Consider the following 23,137-nt stretch of genomic DNA (forward strand, 5'->3'; position numbering starts at 1 on the left):
CTTGGGTGCCTAATTTTTAGCACCGTGTATAGAATTTTCCCCAATGTATATTTTACAAAGTAAATATGTACATTGCACCTCTGCCTCATTCCATACAACGTATGCCCCCTGGAGCACCTAAAAGCAGATCATGAAGAAGTACCCAGGCTTTCTTTTTTGTCCCCACTCCCCAGGTCAGTGAGGGTTTTGAAAGCTTAGCATGCTGAAAACCTAAGTATCCCTTCACATGCTCCGCTATAAGTTCCAGCTGTGGATTGTTTTTAGAGCAAGGTAAAACAGCGGAGCTGACTAAAATGGCTGGAGATCTTTTATTGACAGTTCTTCAACTGGACTCGGCACGGACTGTGTTTTGGTGACAGGGCCTGCATCAGGAGTCTGTTACACTCACATGGAGAAACTATGGGGCCCTTTTACCAAGCTGTGGGGAAAAGGGCCCTGCATTGGTGGCGGGGGCTGTTTTTCCCGTACGCCAGGGCCCTTTTTACTGCAGTGGGTAAAAAAGCCCTCAGCACACATGGCCACGCGGCAGTGGCGTAGCCAGACAGCCAATTTTGGATGGGCCTGAGCCCAAAGTGGGTGGGCACAATATTTTCTCTGCCCTGCCCTACCGCAAAATATAAATACATTAGCTAATAAGGATCCTCAAGCTCTGTCAGCTAAAGACTTTCTCTGAAGGTGGCCAGAACTCCCTTTTACCAAACTTGGCAGGCAGCAGCAACATCAGTAAGCCACTGATGCCAGCACCCTTTGCGTGCTTAGCTGTCGGTGACTCAAGCATGCTGTCACCGACTGCAGAGCTTGGTAGAAGGAAGTTCTGGCCGTCTTTGGAGGAAGTCCTCAGCTGGGGAGGCTTGGGATCCCTACCAGCTATACAGAAAGGGTCAGAACTAGTGTTAGACATGCTAGGGCCCCCTCCCTGATCCCCTCTCCTCCCTGCCTGCCCTCCGATTTCCCAACCTGCCATTACTGTCACACTAACAGACCCTCACCAAATACAGAACAAGGGATCACGTATCAGAAATAAAAATATTTAGACAAAAATTGAACTCGGAACCCCAAAAAGTTAAACTTAGCATGTACTTCAACACTGGAGAAATAAAAACAGAAATGCATTTCCTTTCTCCTGAACACGATACAAACACATTTGCTATGTAGATTTCCCAAAGCCAACATATTCCATTTAAAACATTCAAAATACATTGCTTTTTTCTACCTTTGTGGTCTGGACATTGTATTTTTCCATCATGTTGGTTGCAGTCTCTTTTCTGCTTTCCTATCTGTCGTCTTCTAATTCTCTTTCGAGTGGCTGCTGTCCATTTGTCTTCTTTTACCTTCACTACACCTGCTTCTGACATATTGACTTCTTATTTTTAGCTCTTTCCTCTCTTTTTTCTTCTTTCTGCCTTGCTGTCAACTCACATTTCACCCTCTCACTGTTCTCCTCCTTTTTAGTTTACAGCTACCTATCAGATTTTCATCTTTTTCTTTCACCCACTAGCTTTTCCATTTCCCCATCTCACTCCTTCCTCAGCCCTCCATTCCCTTTCATTACCATATTTCTATCCTCTGTAATCACTATCTTTTTATTTATTTCCTTGCCACCCTCTTCCTCTCCCTCCTGGCCTCTCCCACATGGTTCCGCCATCTTCCTTTCCTCCACCCTTCTAGCCCAGCATCTGCTCCCTCTTTCTCCCCACCCCACTCTTGCAACCTTACATCTCTCTGCCCCTTCTCTCTTCCCTCATGTTCCAACATTTCTCCCTCTTTCTTCCCTCACTCCCACTGTCCGGCACCTCTCTATCACCCTTCTGCTCCTGAATCCAACATCTCCTCCTTTCTCCCCTCTCCAGCTCCTGTGTTTTTCTCTCTCTCCCTCTCACTCACTGCCAGGTCCAATATATCTCCCTCTCTCCCACTTTCTACCATTTCTCCCTCTCTTGTTTTATGGGTCCAACACTTCTCTTCCCCCTCCCCCCATGCAGCATTTTCTCTCTTCCTCCCTTCCATTGCCATGCCCAACATTTCTGCCTCTCCCCCTCCCTTGTGCCCCATCCAACATCTCTTCCTGCCCTCCACCATCATGTCCAATTTTTCACCATCTATCTTCTCCTCCTCACCACCCCCTGTCCAAGTCCAACATTTACCATTTCTCCTTCCCCACTACCCCCTATGTCCAACATTTCTCCCTCTCTTGTCCCTCTCCCCTCCCAATGCAAGATTTTTTCCTTTCTTACCCCTCTCTACCCTATGTCCCACAATTCTCTCTCTCTCTCTTGCCCCTCTCTACCTCATGCCCCCCCCTTCCAGCATCTATCTTAAGAAGCCCTTCCCCCAACTCTCCATCTCTTCAATGGGGCACAGCACCACCCTTAGCAGGCTGAGGTCCGATCCTGCTTCTGCCTCCCTCTCTCCCACAGCGCTTCTCAAACGCTGCCTACCTACCGCCGCCACAATCTAGTATCTTCCTCCCGTCTCAGCACTGCAGCAGCGGAGGCGGAGCAGCGGTAGCGATTCATGCTGCCTCCTGCTTCGTTCTAACCCGGAAGCGTCTCCCCTGCCGCGCACCTGCGTCCTGCCCCAGCAGAAACAAGAAGTTGTAATAATGGGGGCAGGACGCGGCAGAGGAGACGCTTCCGGGTTAGAACGAAGCAGGAGGCAGCATGAATCGCTACCGCTGCTCTGCCTCCGCTACTGAGGGGTGATATGATAGAGGTTTATAAGATAATGAGTGGGGTAGAGCGGACAGATGTGAAGCATTTGTTTACACTTTCTAACAATAATAGAACCAGGGGACACAAGATGCAATTAGAATGTGGTAGGTTTAAAATGAATCGGAGAAAGTTTTTCTTTACTCAGCGCGTAGTTAGACTCTGGAATTCATTGCCGGAGAAGGTAGTGACGGCAGCTGGCCTTGCTGAGTTTAAAGGGGGTCTGGATAGATTCCTGAAGGAAAAGTCCATTGATCGTTATTAAATTTGGGGTTTTTGCCAGGTTCTTGTGGCCTGGATTGGCCGTTGTTGGAGACGGAGTGCTGGGCTTGATGGACCTTGGGTCTTTTCCCAGCGTGGCGGCGCTTATGTGCTTATGTGCTTCAGTGCCTATTTTTTTAGGCACCATATATAGAATCTCCCCCTTAGGGCATGTGAAATGATAAGATGCCCATAGGAATATAATAGGCATCTTATCATTTAGTGCACACTAATCATTGGTGCACGTGAAATCCTTTAGCGCACCTTAGTAAAAAGACCCATAAACTTCTAAAGGGTAGGAAAAAGCCTCAGAAAAAAATGGGCAGCTTTAACACAATATTTTTGCTCCCTGTTTTCAATTGCTGGCTTCAAAAAACCTCCCTTATTCTTTTTAAATACTTCAAACACATGCAGCATAAAAAATATGTGAAATAAAGTCTCTCACTATTTTTCCCAATATAACAACAGAAGCATTTTTCCTCTTTTTTTTTTTTATATATAAACTGTTTCAAATAAATGTCTTTTAAGAGTGTACTCTTATCTTGTAGCTCCAGCAACTCATCCATGCAGTCATACAGAACTTGTCCAGTGCAGCCAGCGATTTGAGGCTCCTGTGCCGCTGAGTCATGGACCATTTAAACTCGCTGCTTATGGCTCAGCAGCACTCTAAAAATAAAAACATTAAAAACATGCTTTCAGTCCAGAAAATGTCCTCTTACAATAGTGGTTCATCTCATCACTTACCAAAACTTTGTTTTCTACACCAAATACCACTGCTAAATCAAAATGGTGCCTATTCATTTAAATAGATGCTAAAAGTGCGTCCTAGCCTATCTATGTTACACATGTGGCAACTCATTGGATTATAGAAAAAGTCAATTCTTTTTTTCACGCTTCAAAGAAAATCAATTCTCCTTTTCACATTTTTCAAAAAAAGTGTTGCCACTCTATATTTGCATTCAGATCAGTAGGTTTCATAGCTTTCAGCACAAAAATCCAGCACTGTTCACACCATGCTAACAATCTGTGGTGATTCTCTCCCCTCAAAGAACAGGGTAGATGTTCCTGTATTATTGCCCTCAGATCTTTAAACTCATGCTGATTTTGCAAACAATGTTTCACTAGAGATGCCTCCAGTTTATTCCTGTTCATACTACTTTTATGCTCTGTTAGTCTGACATTGAATCTGCAGGAGGTTTGTCCCACATATATCTTATTACAGAGACATTTCAGAGAATATACAACAGAAGCAGTCCTGCATGCAGTTCTTTCTCTCAGTCTATATACCTTGCTGTTAAAAGGGTTCACAAAAATTTGAGTCTGTTCCATTGTATCATAAGAATAGCCAAATTGGGTCAGACCAACAGTCCATCTAGCTCAGTATCCTGTTTTCAACAGTGACCAATCCAGGTCACAAGTACCTGGCAGAAACCCAATTAGTAGCAACATTTCAGTGGCTTCCCTATGTCTGTCTTAATAGCAGACTATGGACTTTTCCTCCAGGAACTTGTCCAAACCTTTTTTAAACCCGGATACACCAACAGCTGTTATTATATCTTCCGGCAAAGAGTTCCAGAGCTTAACTATTCGTTGAGTGAAAAATATTTCCTCCTATTTGTTTTAAAAGTATTTCCCTATGTGTTTCCTAGTGTTTGTACTTTTTGAAAAAGTAAAAAATTGATTCACTTCTACTTGTTCTATACTACTCAGGATTTGTGGCAAGTGCCGCACGGTCCATGGCCACTGTTACTCTCTAGGTCTAGAACAGGAGGATCAAATAATACAGCAGGGGCATAAGATTTCTTTCAAATTTCTCCCTCTGCTATATGATCTATAACTATCTAATCCCAAGGATAAACGTATGTAGTGACCCAAACCTCCAATATTGCAATAAATTTCTTAATCAAACAGACCTCAATATTGAGGTATTGAGGTCTGTTTGATTAAGAAATTTATTGCAATATTGGAGGTTTGGGTCACTACATACGTTTATCCTTGGGATTAGATAGTTATAGATCATAGAAAGCCAAGGTACCCAATTAAGGAAAAATAGAGAGATAGAGTCCCTCTGCTATATGCAATTCATGGAGATTTCTTACTAAAACAATCATGAACTTGCAGTACTCTCCAGTGTGTTTTTTCAGGATTTTAGACAATAAATAGCTTATCAACCCAGATCATAATCTCATTTGAAATATTAGATTCCAATGCAGGTTGTAGTAATTGATCCCTGTTATTATACAGTGCTGTTTTGTAGGATCTTCACACCACTTTTCCAGGGTAACTGCGCGTACAAAATCTATCAATTAAACTTTGAGATTTATGTTTATACTATTTAGTTGATGAACAAAGACAGTGAATATAATTGCATACAGTATGCAAAGAGAAGACAACTGTTAATATGAACATGTTGCCCCACTGTGGAAGAACATTTCTATGGAGAAAGAGGTCAAGAAATGTAATAAAAAAAAAATCTTCTTAACAATTGTCTAGACCATTAGTTGTATCCTAAATATCAGCCAGAAATACAAATTGGTTTCATGGAGGTGTTCACCTTAAGGTCAGTCTAGACAACTGGAATGTAAATGGCACAAAAGTGTTTGTATTACAGATAGAGAGAGAGACAGATTGTATAATAAGAGTTACCAGGCACCCTGTCAGGGTGACTACTTGAGCCAGAGTATGGGTAGACGTGAATCGTTTGTTTACTCTTTCCAATAATACTAGGTCTAGGGGGCATGCGATGAAGCTACAAAGTAGTAAATTTAAAACGAATTGGAAAAAATGTTTCTTTACTCAACATGTAATTAAACTCTGGAACTCATTGCCAGAGAATGTGGTAAAGGCGATTAGCTTAGCGGGGTTTATCAAAGTTCCGGACAGCTTCCTAAAGGAAAAGTCCATAGACCATTATTAAATTGACTTGGAAAACTCCACAGCTTATTTCTGGGATAAACAGCATAAAATGTATTGAACTTTTTCAGGATCTTGCCAGGTATTTGTGACTTGGATTGGCCACTGTTGGAAACAGGATGCTGGGCTTGATGGACCTTTGGTCTGTCCCAGTGTGGCAATACTTATGTACCAGTTACACAGGTACCGTGGCTCTGGCTTTGGAAGGTCTGTGTGCCAAAGAGTCTGAGTATCCTGTGACAACACACAGCAGCAGTCTTCTTATGTTTCTGGCCCAGCTGTTTTGATCTTCTTGTGTTGTGGAGTGTATGTTTTCTGCTACACATACTGCATCGATCTTTACAAGGCTCCTGGCATGGAAGGCTGCAGCTTCTTGTGCCGTTGGGTCTGGACTTCATGCAGCATAGCCAGCTGCACTGTTCCTACAGCTCCAACCTGGTTGACTATTCTTGCACCACTGGTTGACTATTCTTTTACCACAGGATTTAGGCTCACCACAGCATAAACTACTCCAGTCTTCCTATGGCTCTGGCCAGGGCAGACCACATCTTCTTGTGCCATGAAATACAGGCTCACCAAGAAAAATATGGCGTAAATGGCAATGACTAAATTTAGTCACATCAACGGGTGGTCTGTGTGTTCTATAAACTGCATGGAAATTTAGGCTTATTGTATACAGTACACCTAAATTAAGGCCTACTTTATCGAATACACTTAGGCTTTTTTTCATTTTGGTGCTGATGTTTTAGCCGTGAAATATAGAATCTAGCCCTGAATGTGCAAATTGGGGCATGTGCCAAATTTGTGTGCGCAATTTGGCAAAAATTTGAATTTGCATGTGAATCTTGCTAGGCACTATTCTATAAAGATGTGCACATAAATTGTGCAACTGAAAAGGGGGCATGGCCATGGAAGGGACTTGGGTGAGTTTGGGGCATTCACTGAAGATGTGCACAGTATTGCAGAGTATGGGAGATCTGTGCCTAATTTAGACATGAGAATTTACACCAAGTTTCAGATGGTGTAAATCCTCGTGCCCAAAATTGGGTGCAGATCTCAGCACTTAAGTGGTGTCCAAGGAGTATTGTTTATTGAATAGCACTTACTGCTCATTTATTTCATTGCCCAAATTTGGTCACCATTTATTGAATCTAGTTCTATTAAGTTTAAATGGTAAATAGTTCCCTATACATGACAAAATAGTTTGAATGACATCAACTCAGCCATGTGCTAAGACTGAATCAGGGAAACTGTTAAGGAAATGCACAAATCAAAAATGTTTGGTTCACTTGGCTTTTTCCCCAGTTTTATGCAGTTTTTCAGTTCATTTCATACACTTCTTAAATCTTAACACAGCGAGATCGATTGTATATGCATTAAGTTTTTATGTAACCTGTTAAAATGATTTTTTTTTAATGTTCATTCTTTTTATTTTTTTCATGCTATAGACATGTTCACATCATAGCATTACAATCACCTAACTTAGCAAATATAGGGGTCTTTTTTACCAAGCTGCAGGAGAAAGGGCACTACTCTAGCAGCAGGGGCCATGTGTCCCACACACCAGGGTCCTTTTTACCGCAGCAGATAACCCCGCCCCCAGACAAATATAGCCATGTGGTAAGAGAACGATACCGCAGCACTGAGGAGCCTCGATTGGCCAGGGAGAGCTGGCTGCTTGGCCGGCGAGGAGACCTGAATGCCTCACAGAAACAGTGGTGAATTTGTGGAATGGGCTTTCAATCGAGGTGGTAGAGACGAAAACTGTATCTGAATTTATGAAAGCTCGGGACAAGTGCATAAGATTTCTAAGGAAGATGAAGGGATAGTAGATGATATAGATGGGCAGACTTGATAGGTCATATGGAGGGACATAATCGAATGGGGCTGGCTATCTATAAGGGCGGCTAATGACAGCCCCGTAAAGCAGTGTACCCGACCGTATTATCGAAAACAAGATGGCCGGCCATCTTTCGTTTTGATAATACAGTCGGGGCTGGCCAAATCTCAACATTTGGGCCGCCTATAGAGATCGCTGGCATTAGAGATGGCCGACATTGGTTTTCGCCAATAATGGAAACTAATGGCGGCCATCTCAAACCCGGCCAAATCCAAGCCATTTGGTCATCGGAGGAGCCAGCAATTGTAGTGCACTGGTCACCCTCACATGCCAGGACACCAACCGGGCACCCTAGGGGGCACTGCAGTGGACTTCACAAATTGATCCCAGGTGCATAGCTCCCTTACCTTGCGTGCTGAGCCCCCCCCAAACCCCCCCAAAATCCACTACCCACAACTGTACAACACTACCATAGCCCTTAAATGGTAACGTGGGGCACCTAGATGTGGGTACAATAGGGTGGGTTTTGGAGGGCTCCCATTTACCACCACAAGTGTAACAGGTAGGGGGTATGGGCCTGGGTCCGCCTGCCTGAAGTGCACTGCAGTACCCACTAAAAACTGCTCCAGGGACCTGCATACTGCTGTCATGGAGCTGGGTATGACATTTGAGGCTGGCATAGAAGCTGGCAAAAAAATGTTTTTTTTGGGGTGGGAGGGGGTTGGTGACCACTGGAGGAGTAAGGGGAGGTCATCCCCGATTCCCTCCGGTGGTCATCTGGTCAGTTCGGGCACCTTTTCAAGGCTGGGTCGTGAACAAAAAGGGACCAAGTAAAGCCGGCCAAATGCTTGTCAGGGCCGGCCTTCTTTTTTCCACTATTGGTCGAGGCCGGCCATCTCTTAACCACGCCCCCGTCCTGCCTTCGGTACACTGCCGACATGCCTCCTTGAACTTTGGCCGGCCCTGCGACGAAAAGCAGTTGAAGCTGGCCAAAATCGGCTTTCGATTATACCGATTTGGCTGGCCTTAGGAGAAGGCCGGCCATCTCCCGATTTGTGTCGGAAGATGCCTTCTCCTTCGAAGATAAGCAGGATGGTCTTTATCTGCCTTCCTTTGTTCTCTGTTTCTATGTTATTCTTTCAGATTTCTATGATGGTTGTTCTTGTTTTCTAAGTGTGTTAGTAGTTATCAGTGGTATATAACTGTCTTTATTGATGTACTAAGTCATTGGATTCATCCGAAGCAAGATCTACATGTCAGAAAAGAATTCTCTTAAATTTGCTAAATTCTTCAGAGCTTACAACTAAATGTTGACATTTAACAAAACAGCCAACTACAGACCAAATGACTCCTGCTGGCTGATTACAGTGAGGAGTTAAAACTAAGCAAAATTACTGTTTAATGACCTCAAATTCCATTATACCAGAGAAAAGGCTGCTTAGGCAACTACCAATTAAAGTGCAGGTTCTTTGGGATGCTAATCACTGGTTATAATGTATTCTATACAGAACGACTCAGCCTAAGATAGGGAGACAGCCTTACTTATAGGATGTAGCACAGAGTAACACATTTTATTTGATTGCCTTCCACAACCTCATACTCAGTTCTACTATGCAGCATGAGGATGGCATATGCCTTAACAGTGTCACATATCATTTTTCTTGGTTTTCTCTTCATGGCAGTTCATGAGCTATTGACTTGTTGTTCTTGCACAGATACCACATGTAGAAAGTCATAGATCAAGAAATACATTTTTGAGAAAACGAGGCTCACTCAAGGTCCCTTAACATGGATGTGATACTGTAAGCGAGGGTTGAGGGTGGACCTTCACAATAACATGGTGGGACAAGGTTGTAAACATAAAATAAGTGTTTTTATTAAACTTCAATCTGAGGCCTGTTACTTCACAGGCCAAGGAACAAAGGCAAAGTCTCTTTACTTCAGAGAACAAAGTCTTAACCAGGGCCATGGCTGACAGGACCCAAAGCACAGTCTGTAGCTTCTGACTACCACACTCCAAACACTGTAAGTTTCTTCTCTTTCTCATTTTCTCTCTGGGTTTCCAGATCTGGCCCCAGCCATACCTCAGAACAAGGTTTATAAGTCTCCAAATCAAAAGTTGGCTTACCTCAGCCAGGTCACAATGGATTAATTTGTAGGGTGCTGATGTGTTCAAGGGATTTCTGCTCAGTCCAGGTACCCTCTCTCCAACAGGATACTGCTGCTAATCAGGTGACTGCATGACTGGAGACTGTGTCATCATTTGGTCTACATGGACAGAGCAGACATCGCGCAATCACATTTTTGGGGGTGATATTTGTTTTTAAGAGAAACCTTCAGTTGTCTCACTCTTTACTTTGCTTTACTCTTTAATCACAGAAAGCATCCAGTGACTCCTGAAGGTCTTTAGTACTCTAAGGTAAAAGCAAGGCCAGAGCTAAACATATTGGGGACCAGGGCAGAAATTTGGGAGTGGACCCCAATTCCCACTGGCAGGCTGTATCTTGTGTTTCAGGTAGGCTTATGGGCCCCTTAGAGCAAGAGGCCCAGGGCTTTTGCTCTGTTTGCACCCACCCCCCAATACTGGTCACCTGGCCCTGGATGCAAGAAGCAAACCTTTTAATAAAAGGAATGAATATTTTGAAATAAAGGATCACTTTATAAGGCTCCAAGAGGGTAGACTCAAGAGTAACACTGGACAATATCTTTGCAAATAAAGGGCATCTTTTACTAAGGCGCGTTTACGTTTTTAGCATGCGCTAAAATTGTGGGCACGCTGAGCATTAGAGATACCCATAAGAATGCATTGGCATCTCTAACATTTAGCACCCCCACAATTTTAGCGCGCACCAAAAATGTGAGTGCACCTTAGTAAAAGACCCTACAAGGGTGGTGGATGCATTGAACGATCTCCCAGTGGGGGTGATAGAAACAAAACCTGTAACAGAATTTAAGGCAGATCTCTATTTGCAAATAGTGATGGCAAAAGCCAGAGACTAAACTAGTTGCATTGCACTAGTTAAGAAACTGGGCAAATTAGATGGGCCCAATGGCCCTTATGTGTCATTATATTCTATGTTTCTGTGTTGCACACTTGCCTTCCTGTTTGGTAAATGGCTTCTACTTTATCATCTTTTGATTCCTCCCTGATTTTCACAAATTTTCTTTTCTAGATAGTCATTGAGATAGCGTCTGTCATACTGCTATGTAATCCAGCACTGCAACAAGAATATGAATGCATGAGCTTCTCAACAAAAAAGTCTATTAGCCTTCACATCTTCTTGCCTGTGATGAGAAATTATGGCTGTTTCTGAACATAAGTGTAGATCAAGTCTTATATCTATAGACCTGCTTTTTAATTACTTAAATCCATATTTTTTAATTAAGTTTTCTCGAGAGTAGGGAGGGTGGAATAGAAATATTAAAACAGATTAATCATGTGATATTTCTTTGACGTTTGCTGGCTTCACGATTTAATAGTAGATCCATATAACAAAGCTTTGATAGAAAAGGCATCCAGCATCCCTAGCATTTTATAGATCCAGGGGGGGATTTTTGATAGATTATTTAGAAGGGTTAGACAGCATTCACATGTATACATAGTAACATAGTAGATGTCGGCAGAAAAAGACCTGCACGGTCCATCCAGTCTGCCCAACAAGATAACTCATATGTGCTACTTTTTGTGTATACCCTACTTTAATTTGTACCTGTGCTCTTCAGGGCACAGACCGTATAAGTCTGCCCAGCACTATCCCCGCCTCCCAACCACCAGCCCCGCCTCCCAACCACTGGCTCTGGCACAGACCGTATAAGACTGCCCAGCTCTATCCTCGCCTTCCAACCACCAGCCCCGCCTCCCAACCACCGGCTCTGGCTCAGACCGTACAAGTCTGCCCAGCACTATCCCCGCCTCCCAACCACCAGTCCCGCTTCCCACCACCGGCTCTGGCACAGACCGTATAAGTCTGCCCAGCACTATCCCCGCCTCCCAACCACTGGCTCTGGCACAGACCGTATAAGACTGCCCAGCTCTATCCTCGCCTTCCAACCACCAGCCCCGCCTCCCAACCACCGGCTCTGGCACAGACCGTACAAGTCTGCCCAGCACTATCCCCGCCTCCCAACCACCAGCCCCGCCTCCCGATCTTGACTAAGCTCCTGAGGATCCATTCCTTCGGCACAGGATTCCTTTATGCTTATCCCACGCATGTTTGAATTCCGTTACCATTTTCATTTCCACCACCTCCCGCGGGCATGTCTAAGTAGTGATTTTAGAAAAGCCACTACTTACATGAGTATTTCCCTAACACATACAGATTTCAAGGATGCATATTCTGGACATTAGTTGTATGTATTCATGAGGACGCATTCAGTTTGTATGGATGCCTAAATCTTTAGAGGTCAATATTCAGCATGGTTTAAATGGATAGGAGATTCTCCTGCCCGCCTAAACCATGAAAGTGGCACTAAACTGGATAGCACTGCACAGTGCTGGAACAGTCTGGAGTGGAGTTGGGGCAGACCCATTAGATATTCAGGCACCAGCAGTAGTCAATGCTGCTTTCTTGATAGCCAACTAGGCAGATAGGACTGCACAAAAAGTAATACTAACTTTGACCAGCTAGGTATGAAGGTACCAGCAATGAGTATCAGCCAGCCTCAACATAATTTCTAAGTCTACTGAGGACCCAATATTCAATGCCAGTGTCCGTATTTGGGCCAGCATTGAATATCCAAGTCAGATTCAGTCCATGGAGGTCAGTGTTGTTATATTTGCAGACTGCTGTGGGCTGAATTTAGGGGGGAGGGTGGGGGTTAAAGTACATGCAAAGTATGTGTAGATTTACAAATTAATATACGCAAAAAACCCATAAATGAGTTAAAAAAATTAAAATACAAAAATTTAAAAAATTCATGTATAAGAAGACTAAATGAATGTCTTGTCTGAAGAGAAGGTGAGCCCTTAAGTCCCGCAAGGCCCCGAAGGACCTCAGAGGACAGCCGTGCAACCCCAAGCCTTCACCCGCGGCAACCGCGTTCACCGAGGATTGAGCCCCCAGCTGCAGGCGGCCAATGGGACTTCCGGAACCGCGGGGTTGACGAACTGACCCCAATATTGGAACCAGGAGCCAGGAGGGCAGGAGGAAAACAAAGGAGTCCAAAACAGGCAACAGGTCAGGGCAGGCAGCTCACAGCGTAGACGAAACAGGCAATAGGTCAGGGCAGGCAGCTCACAGCGTAGTCGATACAGGCAATAGGTCAAGGCAGGTCGCTAGCAGAGAAGTCCAAAAACAATACAAAGGTCAAAACCAGGAAAACAAGGAAAACAAACTGAAAACTGGAACACACGGAGACTAGCCTCGAGAAACAGAACCTGAAACAATGTTCTATCTCAGGCCCGCTCCTTAAATACTGGCTGCATTCAACCACCCAGCCCCAGCCGACATGGCCGGCCAATCAGAACTGACAGAATCCTTCTGATTGGCTCTGTCCGACCTCCCAGGCGGGACTACAGCACTGGCCTCCCAATCTAACTCCTCAGAGGCGGAGCTTTGGGTACCCGCGCCCGAAAGTGAAGGAGACGCCGGCCATCGCGCTCCGGCGCCATTCTCCCTACTGGCGCGAGTACGGCCCCCATAGCCGGCGATCGAGAGCCCGGCAGCCGCGATCACCGGCCCACGGCCTCGGCCCCGGACTGGGCGGTTATCGCCGTGGCGAGCCCCAGCTCTCCGCTGCGGCCTCAATAAGGCCGGCCCTCGCCGTGATGGACACCGGCTCCTGGTTCCAGCGGAGGAGCAGCCAGAGGGAGCGACGGATGTGACAATTAACTGTTTTTATTAGGGGGGGGGGGGGTGTACATCCCTATCAGGCATGTTATGGCAGGACTTTTAAAATACATGTACTTCCCATTTAACAAGGGGAATATACATATATTTCAAAATTGTTCCCCATAGGTCTCTACACATCCTCCAAATCACCTTTAGCTGTCAGCTAACTGCTCACTTGGACCTGGGGTTTGAGGGGTGAGTAAGAAAACTGGGCCAAATTCAGGGGCCCTTTTACAGAGCGGCAGTAAGCCCAATGCAAGCTTACCACTTGCTATTCTGGGACTACCACTGGCCCAACACGACCGCCAGCGGTAGTCCCACCCCGAATGTGTACCATTCTAGAAGAAAAAGAAAACCCCCGGAAATGGCTTGTGTGGTGATAACCCAGTGTTAATCTGGCATTGGTGCTCGCTGCCCGGTTACTGCCAGGTTAGTGCAGGAGCCCTTATCGTCACCTCAGTGGGAGGTGGTAAGGGCTCCACGCCGCTTGGCCACGTGGTAAGGGTGTGTCTGGGGGCAGTGGCATACCAAGGGGGGGTGGGGGCGGTCCACCCCCGGTGCACGCCACTGGGGGGGTGCTGCGCGCCGGTCAGCTTCGTTCGTTTCCATGCTCCCTCTGCCCCGGAACTGGAAGTAACCTATTCCGGGGCAGAGGGAGCATGGAAACGAACAAAGCTAACCGGCGCGGGGCACCCCCCCCCAGCGGCGTGCAACCGGGGGAGGGGGTTCTTTCGCCGGGGTGGGGGGTATCCTTTTGCCGGGGGAGGTCGCGCTGCACCGGGGGGGGGCACATCGGCAATCCGCCCCGGGTGTCAGCCCCCCCCCAGGAACGCCACTGTCTGGGGGCTTTTTTACCCACTGCAGTAAAAAGGGCCCTGGCATACAGGAAAAATGGCTCCCGCTGCTACTGCATGGCCCTTTTTCCCACAGCTTGGTAAAACGGCCCCTCGGTAAATGGCACTCAAAGTTTGGCCAATGTGTACACAGAAGAACAAAAACCCTCGCAGGCTTGTGATCATATGGGAAACAGCGAAGGTGACTCAAAAGAAAAAGTTGGACAATGCTCTTGAATACAGATTTTATTGTATAAATTAACATTAATTCATACACCAGGAAAAATTCACATTAAGCTCTATTCTATAAAGGGCAGTCATAAGTACATAAGTATTGCCATACTGGGAAAGACCAAAGGTCCATCAAGCCCAGCATCCTGTTACCAACAGTGGCCAATCCAGGTCACAAATACCTGGCAAGATCCCAAAAACGTACAAAACATTCTATACTGCTTATCCCAGAAATAGTGGATTTTGCCCAAGTCCATTTAATAATGGTCTATGGACTTTTTCTTTAGGAAGCCATCCAAACCTTTTTTAAACTCCGCTAAGCTAACCACCTTTACCACATTCTCTGGCAACGAATTCCAGGGTTTAATTACATGTTGAGTGAAGAAAGATTTTCTTTGATTTGTTTTAAATTTACTACATTGTAGCTTCATCGCATGCCCCCTAGTCCTAGTATTTTTGGAAAGCATAAACAGACGCTTCACATCTACCCGTTCAACTCCACTCATTATTTTATAGACCTCTATCATATCTCCCCTCAGCCGCCTTTTCTCCAAGCTGAGAAGTCCGGGCTGTGCATCCTTTATATAATAGTGCTTAGCATGGATTCCCATGCCCTACTTTGGCCATGAGGATGTACACCTGCTGAAACCTGGTCTGTGACAAAAGTTTTGGAATACCCCTAACCTGCTCATGCCCCTCCTATGGCCATGCCCTCTTTTGGGTTATGCATTAAAGTCTTTGGGTTTGCAGCATTATAGAATAGTGCATAAGTGCAAAATAGTGCCAATTATCATCAATAATTGATTGTTAATAGCTCGTTAACTAATTAGTTTTCATGTAGATCTCTTATCTATACCCACATTTGGGCCACCTTTACAGAATGCATGGGTTGGTGCTTAGCTCTCTTGCCTTAAAAATAAACTTTGAAACAAGCCAATAAAAATGCAAAACAATCCAGAAATGCCAAAAAAGAATCAAACTTCTTTTTGCCTGTACATATCCCTTATGTATTCATCCCATTCATGGTTTACCAATACAGTTAATAGTGAACCTAAACAAGGTGCATCAAAATAACTTCAAATTCCTATTCTATGACTTTTTAAAAATTTTAATTGTAGTGCTTGTATTTATGTGTTATAACTCACCCCATGCCGTGTTAGAAGAGAGGTGTCAGGAAATTAAATTTTAAAAGAATCTGCATCTTTGGTTAAGTAATACAGTCAATTTATTTCATTCCCCAGTATCTCAGGATTAGTAGAGTTGTGTTTGAAATTTGGAGAATCTACTTATAAAATGATGCAATGATGAGTAGATACAAACTGGAAGTATCAGTTTACACAGCTGAGCACTCCTCAGGGATCAGTTTTGTGTATTAATTTTTATCACCCCTCAGGGACATTTTAAAAATAATTTTAATTCAATAGGAATAGTGTTTTTGTTCTCAAGGATGTCTTGCATAATTTAATGATAATGTGGGCATGCTATTTCTAGTATATCACGTCTTTTAAGAAAAAGAGTTTCTAATAGCAACTGTTAACCAGGCTTCCTGAACTAACTTAAATCCATTTTTAAAGAGCCATGCAATAATTTTATCTTTACAACTTTGGATCCAAGGTTTGTATGATTTGTTCATTTTTTTTCTGCATAAAGGAGAGCAACATATAAAACACATATGCAAGAGAAAATACTGATCAAGTCATAGCACAGATTATTACAAATCATAGTACATAAATACATTTTATTTTTATGAAAGAATAGAACTATTCACAATTTTAAAATGGGAGCTTTACTTGCCAGGGTAAATGATGAGCCACATCAAGTTCTGTCATCCTTGAAGAGAGGGTGGCAATTTTGTGAATTCTACCTCGGAGAGTATAAGGGGCTTTGTTCAGATCACTCCCTCATTTTTTGTGAAAGCACTACCCCTGATGAAGCCAGCAGAATGAAACGGCTGGGTCACCGTTGGGTGAAAGACAACTGTTTCATTTCAATGATCAGCCTTTGATACGAGTTGCAGTTTGTGATGCTGATTTGGAATATTAACAAAATGAAGCAATATGATATTAATAAATAATAAAAGACACAGAAACAAGGTTTTTTTGATCGATGATAATATTCATAACCCAAGTAAAGACACAGGGGTCCCAGATGTCTAGGTGTTTGAGTTCTTTTTCCTTGTTTATTGCAACATCACAAATTCACAATTGTGAAGCATACTTGGCTCATTATTATTGATTTAGTGTTACATTTTTAAGAAAGAACAATACACTAGTACGTATGACAAACCGAAAAAACCATCAAATATACTTTTTAGGTCCTTCAAAATCTTCAGATATAGCTCTGATTGCATGTATCCATCTGTCCCACTCATCATTTTCTTTCTACTTCCTCCTTTCCCCCAAATTACCAGTCAATCACAAATTCAAATGCACTCTCTCTCCCTCTTAGCCATGAATCCCTTGCCCTATCCCACCTCCCGCTCTTTATTTCACAACAAATAAATAAATAATCAAATAATCATAGAATCCGCTAATCCCACGGATAAGTCATTTTAGGGGCCCTTTTACTAAGCTGCAGTAAAATTGGCCCTTTGCTAGCGGTGTCAGCCATTTTTGCAGCATGCTGAGGCCCTTTATACCACAGCAGGAAAAAAGGGCACAAAAAAGAAATGGCCATTTGGTAAGATTGCACTTACCGTGTGGCCATGTGGCAGGAAGTTCTTACTGCCACCCACTGAGGTGGTGGTAAAGGATCCCGTGCTAACCTGACGGCAACTGACTAGTGTGCAGCACTGCCCGATTACTGCCAGGTTACCCCCTACAGAAATATTTTTCAAATATTTCTGCTAGCACTGGAAATGCTGCATGCTGGGGGTGGAGCTACCACCGGTGCCCGCGGTGGGCCAGTGGTAGTTTTGGATTGCCACGCAGGAAGTCTGTGGTGTGTTTAATGCTGCTGTGTAAAAGAACCTTTTATTCCCTTCCAAAGTGTTATAGTTCTCTTTGATATGAAGCTGTGTTTCTCATAAAAGGGCTTACAACAGCTTAGAAAAAGGAGCCCTTGTCCTCCAAAGAGGCAAGTCTATATAAGGCATCAAACATACGGGAAGAAAAACCTTTTAAGAAACTGTAGATGAGAAAGAGCAAAACAACTACATCATGTTAACTTCTCATCTGAAAAACATACATAATAACCACGATAAACTCTTAAATCTATTTCTCCCCTACACCCATGAAAAAGTGTACAAGGACAATCTTAGGACAATCACTGATTCCAAGATCTTCAAAAATTGTCCAGGTATTTAATCACAGCACATCTCCATTCTTATGAAAAGATGCCTCTAAGTGTCACCCTTTATGTTCAAAAAGCTAATTTATATAATTGAAAATAAACAAAATAATCAGCTTTCACTTAGCTTATGCAGTTGAAAAAACGGGTCTCGACATGGTCCACGTTTCATTGAGGCTGTTTCAAGACAACTGCCAATTAAGCTTTTGAAATTTAAAGCATGTGAAAGCGTCCCTCAAACTGTCTACTGAAATGAGATATTATTTAGGTGAGGGGGCTTATGTGAGTGTAGGCTTATTGCACATTTATTCAGGATGATATATGTCAAATTTTAATGAAATTGGGTTTTGACAGAGTTAAGTAGAAAACAAGCTCTATATATTATTTTTTGAAACGCAGTCCCCCTAATTCTATAAAAGTCATTAAAAATTGTGTGCCCAATTTGCGCATGCAATTTAATTGAATAACAAGCTAATTAGTGCCATGGCTTTTTAACAAGCAATTATTGGCACTTATTAGATTTACCCCCTTTTACCAAGCTGCCCTAGTGGCTGTCGGTACAGTAATGCTGATACAGCCCGTTCATTGTGAATGGGCTGTGTCGGCATTGCTGTGTGGCTTTGTAAAAGAGGGTCTTAATTAGAATTTACACTCCTAAAATTTACAAATGATCTGAAAAAGGGGTGTGGAAGTGGGTTGGTCATGGGTATAATGGGGATGTTCCTAAAATGTATACATGATGTTGTAGAATAACTTGGATGTGCATCTAATTTAGGTGTGTATATTACATATATCTTTAAGTGTGGTTATAGAATAGCACTTTTTTTGCACCAATTTATTTGGTGCCATATATAGAATCTAGTACAATGTGTATGTGTATATGTGTGTGTGTGAATATATATATATATATATATATATATATATATATATATATATATATATATATATATATATATATATATATATATGTGTGTGTGTGTGTGTGTGTGTGTGTGTGTGTGTCAAATTACTTAGAATCATACCTAGATGCAGCACTTATGAATTGCCTGTAACAGTAATGGAAGCATTTAATTTTGTTTCCTTTGCAGGCTGTTCTCAAAAGGTTTGGCATTCCATTACAGTTTTCCTGTGCTCTGATATGGCTGGGTCAAGCCAATGTGATTGATGTGCACGCTAAAATCTCTGACAAAAATCTCACTTAAAAATAAAAAAGCTTTTATTCGTCTCTAATGTACCTTTCCATCTGTAAGTAGGTTTAGATGGGGAAGGTAGTACATGGTGATTTTCAGGCAATTTCCTAGCTCAGTCTGCTCCAGATATGTAGGTATTTTCAATTAAATCTGGGTTACGGCAAGTACAAGGCATTCCCTTTGTTGTCTGGTGCCTGTCTAATTTAAAATTAGAAGTGTGGAATTGTTCAAGTACCTGACCTGAAACAAGCTTACATTTCCTATCATTTTATCTTTTGTGACTAAATGATCAGACTACATGAAACACCACTTCTTACTCTGGAAATTCAACTCGATAGGGACATGACTCCTCCGTTTCAAATCCTCATGTACAGAATTATTACATATGCAGAATAAACGCAGGGCACAAATGGTCCTTTATAGCCACTGAATATTACCAAAGTCATACTTTTGGTTTTGCTTACTCCACAGGGTTCTGCAGCAAATTAGTTCTTGGCTGCTATAGTTTCAGCACTGACTGTGCTGAACGTTGGAATTTAACCTCTATAAATATCTCAGGAAAAAAATACATTTGTATCTTTACCACTTAGTGAGAAATTTCAGCATCCTTGGTTCATCAGTAGACCATCATATCCTTGGCTCCCTGCAGTTGTGTTCATTGATAAGAACACCCACTGCTGAATTTTATTAACCTCCCAGTCTGAATCCTTATTAAATAACTAAAATTGGTGAATGCAGTGACACGATAGATCAGGACATCGTGAACTTCTCTTTTAACACCTGCTGGTACTGTGGATTGCTGCTTTACTGTATGTAAAGCGTTTTCAGCTTGCTCAGTGCTTTTTTTTCTAGCAAAAAAGGTGCCAGTACTCAAATGCTAGGACACCCTTCAAGGGTGGGGTGATCCACAACCAGTCACAGAATCTATGACAAGGCAGAATTGGTGTGTAGAACCTGAGCTCTTTCATTAAAACTTAGGAACCAAGGGTCAATTTTAGCAGACAATGGAAAAGGTGCCGGTACTCAGTACCCCCTCAAAAAAACCCATGCTATATGAGAAAATGCTGACAAAACCAACATACACTAATTTGAACCAGGTGTGTATACATATTACAGTGACACCTACAGCAAAAAATGCACTGCACATAAGGCTGCCAACATCATCCTATATAATAAAAAGCACCTCCAACGTTCTGAAGCTGACTCCGTGGCAGTGAAAGTTTGAAGGGTTCGTACTGCCTCTAATGCTGTATCCATCTCCTGAATTGACATCACACACTTCTGGGTTCGTCACAAACAGAACTGACCAACCACAGGATAGCAGCATGAGGCACAACCTCAACGTCTATAGCCTTCCGTTCGAGTTCGTTCCCTCAGAGTCCTGCCCTCACGAAAAGAGGAAATGACGTCAGCAGGTGGGACTCAGAGGGAACAAAGTTGAAGGGAAGGCTACAGATGGGCAGCGCTTTCAAAGACGCGGCCGCTTCGATGGAGGTAAACAGGGGAACGAGGAGAATCGCAGGGTGGCTGGAGGGGGGCAGGGGAGATAGGACAATCGCTGGGTGGCTGGAGGGGGCAGGGGAGAGAGGAGAATTGCTGGGTGGCTGGGGGGGCAGGGGAGCGAGGAGAATCGCTGGGTGGCAGGAGAGGGGCAGGGGAGAGAAGAGCATCGCTGGGTGGCTGGAGGGGGGCAAGGGAAAAAGGAGAATCGGTGGGTGGCTGGAGGGGGGCAGGGGAGAGAGGAGAATCGCTGGGTGGCTACAGGGAGGGCAGGGGACAGGAGAGAATTGCTGAGTGGCTGGAGGGGGGAGCAGGGGAGAGAGGAGAATTGCTGGGTGGCTGGAAGGGAGGCAGGGGACAGAGGAGACACACTCACACCCAGCGGTCTCACTCTCTCTCTCTGTCACACACACACACACTCGCACATTCACTCTCTCACACACACAGTCACTCTCACACACACTCTCTCAAACATACACACTCCGAGAAAAACCTTGCTAGCGCCCATTTCATTTGTGTCAGAAACAGGCCTGCTTTACTAGTTAGGTATAATACATTCCACTTAATAAAAATATCTGCTATAAGAACATTCCCTAGGTTCATCTGGTAATGAATGTGAATAAGATGTTTGCTTATTAGGTGATGAGGAGACAGTTTTGACCCAATGTTGGTTAAGATGTCAGGGGTGGAGATGCCTCTTGTGGATATCTTTCAGTATTTGGGTATTATAATAGATTTTTAACTTCATTTTATGGCCCACGTTGACTTGCTGGTTTGACGGGGGGTTTACTGTGCTCTGTAAATTACGGCTGTGAGAGGCTTTGTTGATGAGAAAGCATTTCAGGTTTTGATGTACTCTCTTTTCATGTCTCCATTTCATTATACCAATGGAATATTGGTGGCAATTTCTACTGATAATCTTAAAAAACTTCAAATTCTTCAGCATACCATTCTTCGTGTACTGGGCAAGGCTGCTCAGTTTGACCACATTACACCTTTGTATGTACGTTACCACTGGTTACCTGTATATTATTGAATTCAATCTAAATTGTTGGTCCTTACTAACAGGGCTCTGTATGAGATTGTGCCTTTTTCTTTGTCAGCTTTAATAAGTGAGTATGTTCCATCTAGACCCTTATGATCTTTGGATACTTTGATGTTGGTGGTCCTTTCTGTGAAGGAAACTTGCCTGATGTCTACAAGGGGGGGGGGGGGGGGGGGGGGCAGGAAGGCTACATCAAAAGCCAAACAGAAAAAAGTGTGCACCCTTTATAGAATCATGCTTATTGGTGATCTTTTCTGGTGCCCATTTTTGAGCGTAATTTATGAAATCTGACTCATTTTGTTGATCAAAACTGTTTTATTTCCAGAATGCTTAGGACAAAAACCTAGTTGATTACTTTCACTAAAAATGTAATGAAGATTATGTAGGCCAAGCAGATAAGTATCTTTCTTCACCAGCATAACCAATACTCAAGGGCAATTGTATAAGGTGTGCCTATATTAAGGCATCAATTGTGTGCCAATGTTTACTGAATATTAGCACTTATGCGTGGGATTGGTGCACTTAATTGGCAAATATCCACGTAGATTCTAAGCGCTATTCTGTAAACATGTAAGCGCTATTCTGTAAATATGGTACGCATGTAGCTTAGCATGCAAATGCAAGTAGGCCATACTTGTGTGTGCAGCCACTGCTTCCTCTAAACTGAGTGGGAGTCCTTCAACTGCATCACTGCCAGTGGAGTGGTGGTGCTTCAATACCGTGTCTTCAATCACTATTCAAACTGTGATAGTGAAATAGCACCTCCTATTGACAGGACTATAAGCAGAGGAGTCCCGCTCAGCTTAGAGGGAGAAGTACATGGAGCATGGCCATGTTATAGGCATTCCGCCAAGTGAAACGCGCAACTTATAGAATGCTATGAGTTGCGTTTTTGAAAAGTGCATCTTAGCATAGCAACTTACACCTGTCATTGACATGGCATAAGCAGTCACATCTAAATACTGGTGCTTTGTTCTAGTATTCTATAACTGGTTAGGTATGCTCTAATGACATTACAAAATTGGTGCTACGCTTCCCCTTTGTAGTGCCTATGTGTTGACGTGTCTTTATAGAATTCCAGCTTTGTTGAATAGAAAACTATGAACCGAATATTCAGCTGGCGGCGATCAGCATTTCCCTGATCGCCGCTGGCATTAAACCTGGAATTTTAATGCTGGGCCATGTCCGGGCACAGGCACTGAATTTCCAGGTTTTCAGAGCCCGCTAAAACATAATCATTTAAGGGGTCCTTTTACAAAGCCGTGTAAGCGTATATGTGCGCCAAAATGGAGTTACCACTCGACTACTACGTGGCTCTTGCAGTAATTTCATTTTGGTGCACGTCTGATACGCGGGTCTGAAAAATATTTTTTTATTTTTGGATGCATCAAGTGGCATTTGACACGCGTAGGTCATTACCACCCAGATTCGTTACCACTAGGTCTGTGGCTGGCGCTAAGGTCTCAGACCCAAAATGTACGCGTGGCAATTTTGATT

Source organism: Microcaecilia unicolor, chromosome 5, assembly GCF_901765095.1.
Source record: "Microcaecilia unicolor chromosome 5, aMicUni1.1, whole genome shotgun sequence".
Classification (NCBI taxonomy): Eukaryota; Metazoa; Chordata; class Amphibia; order Gymnophiona; family Siphonopidae; genus Microcaecilia; species Microcaecilia unicolor.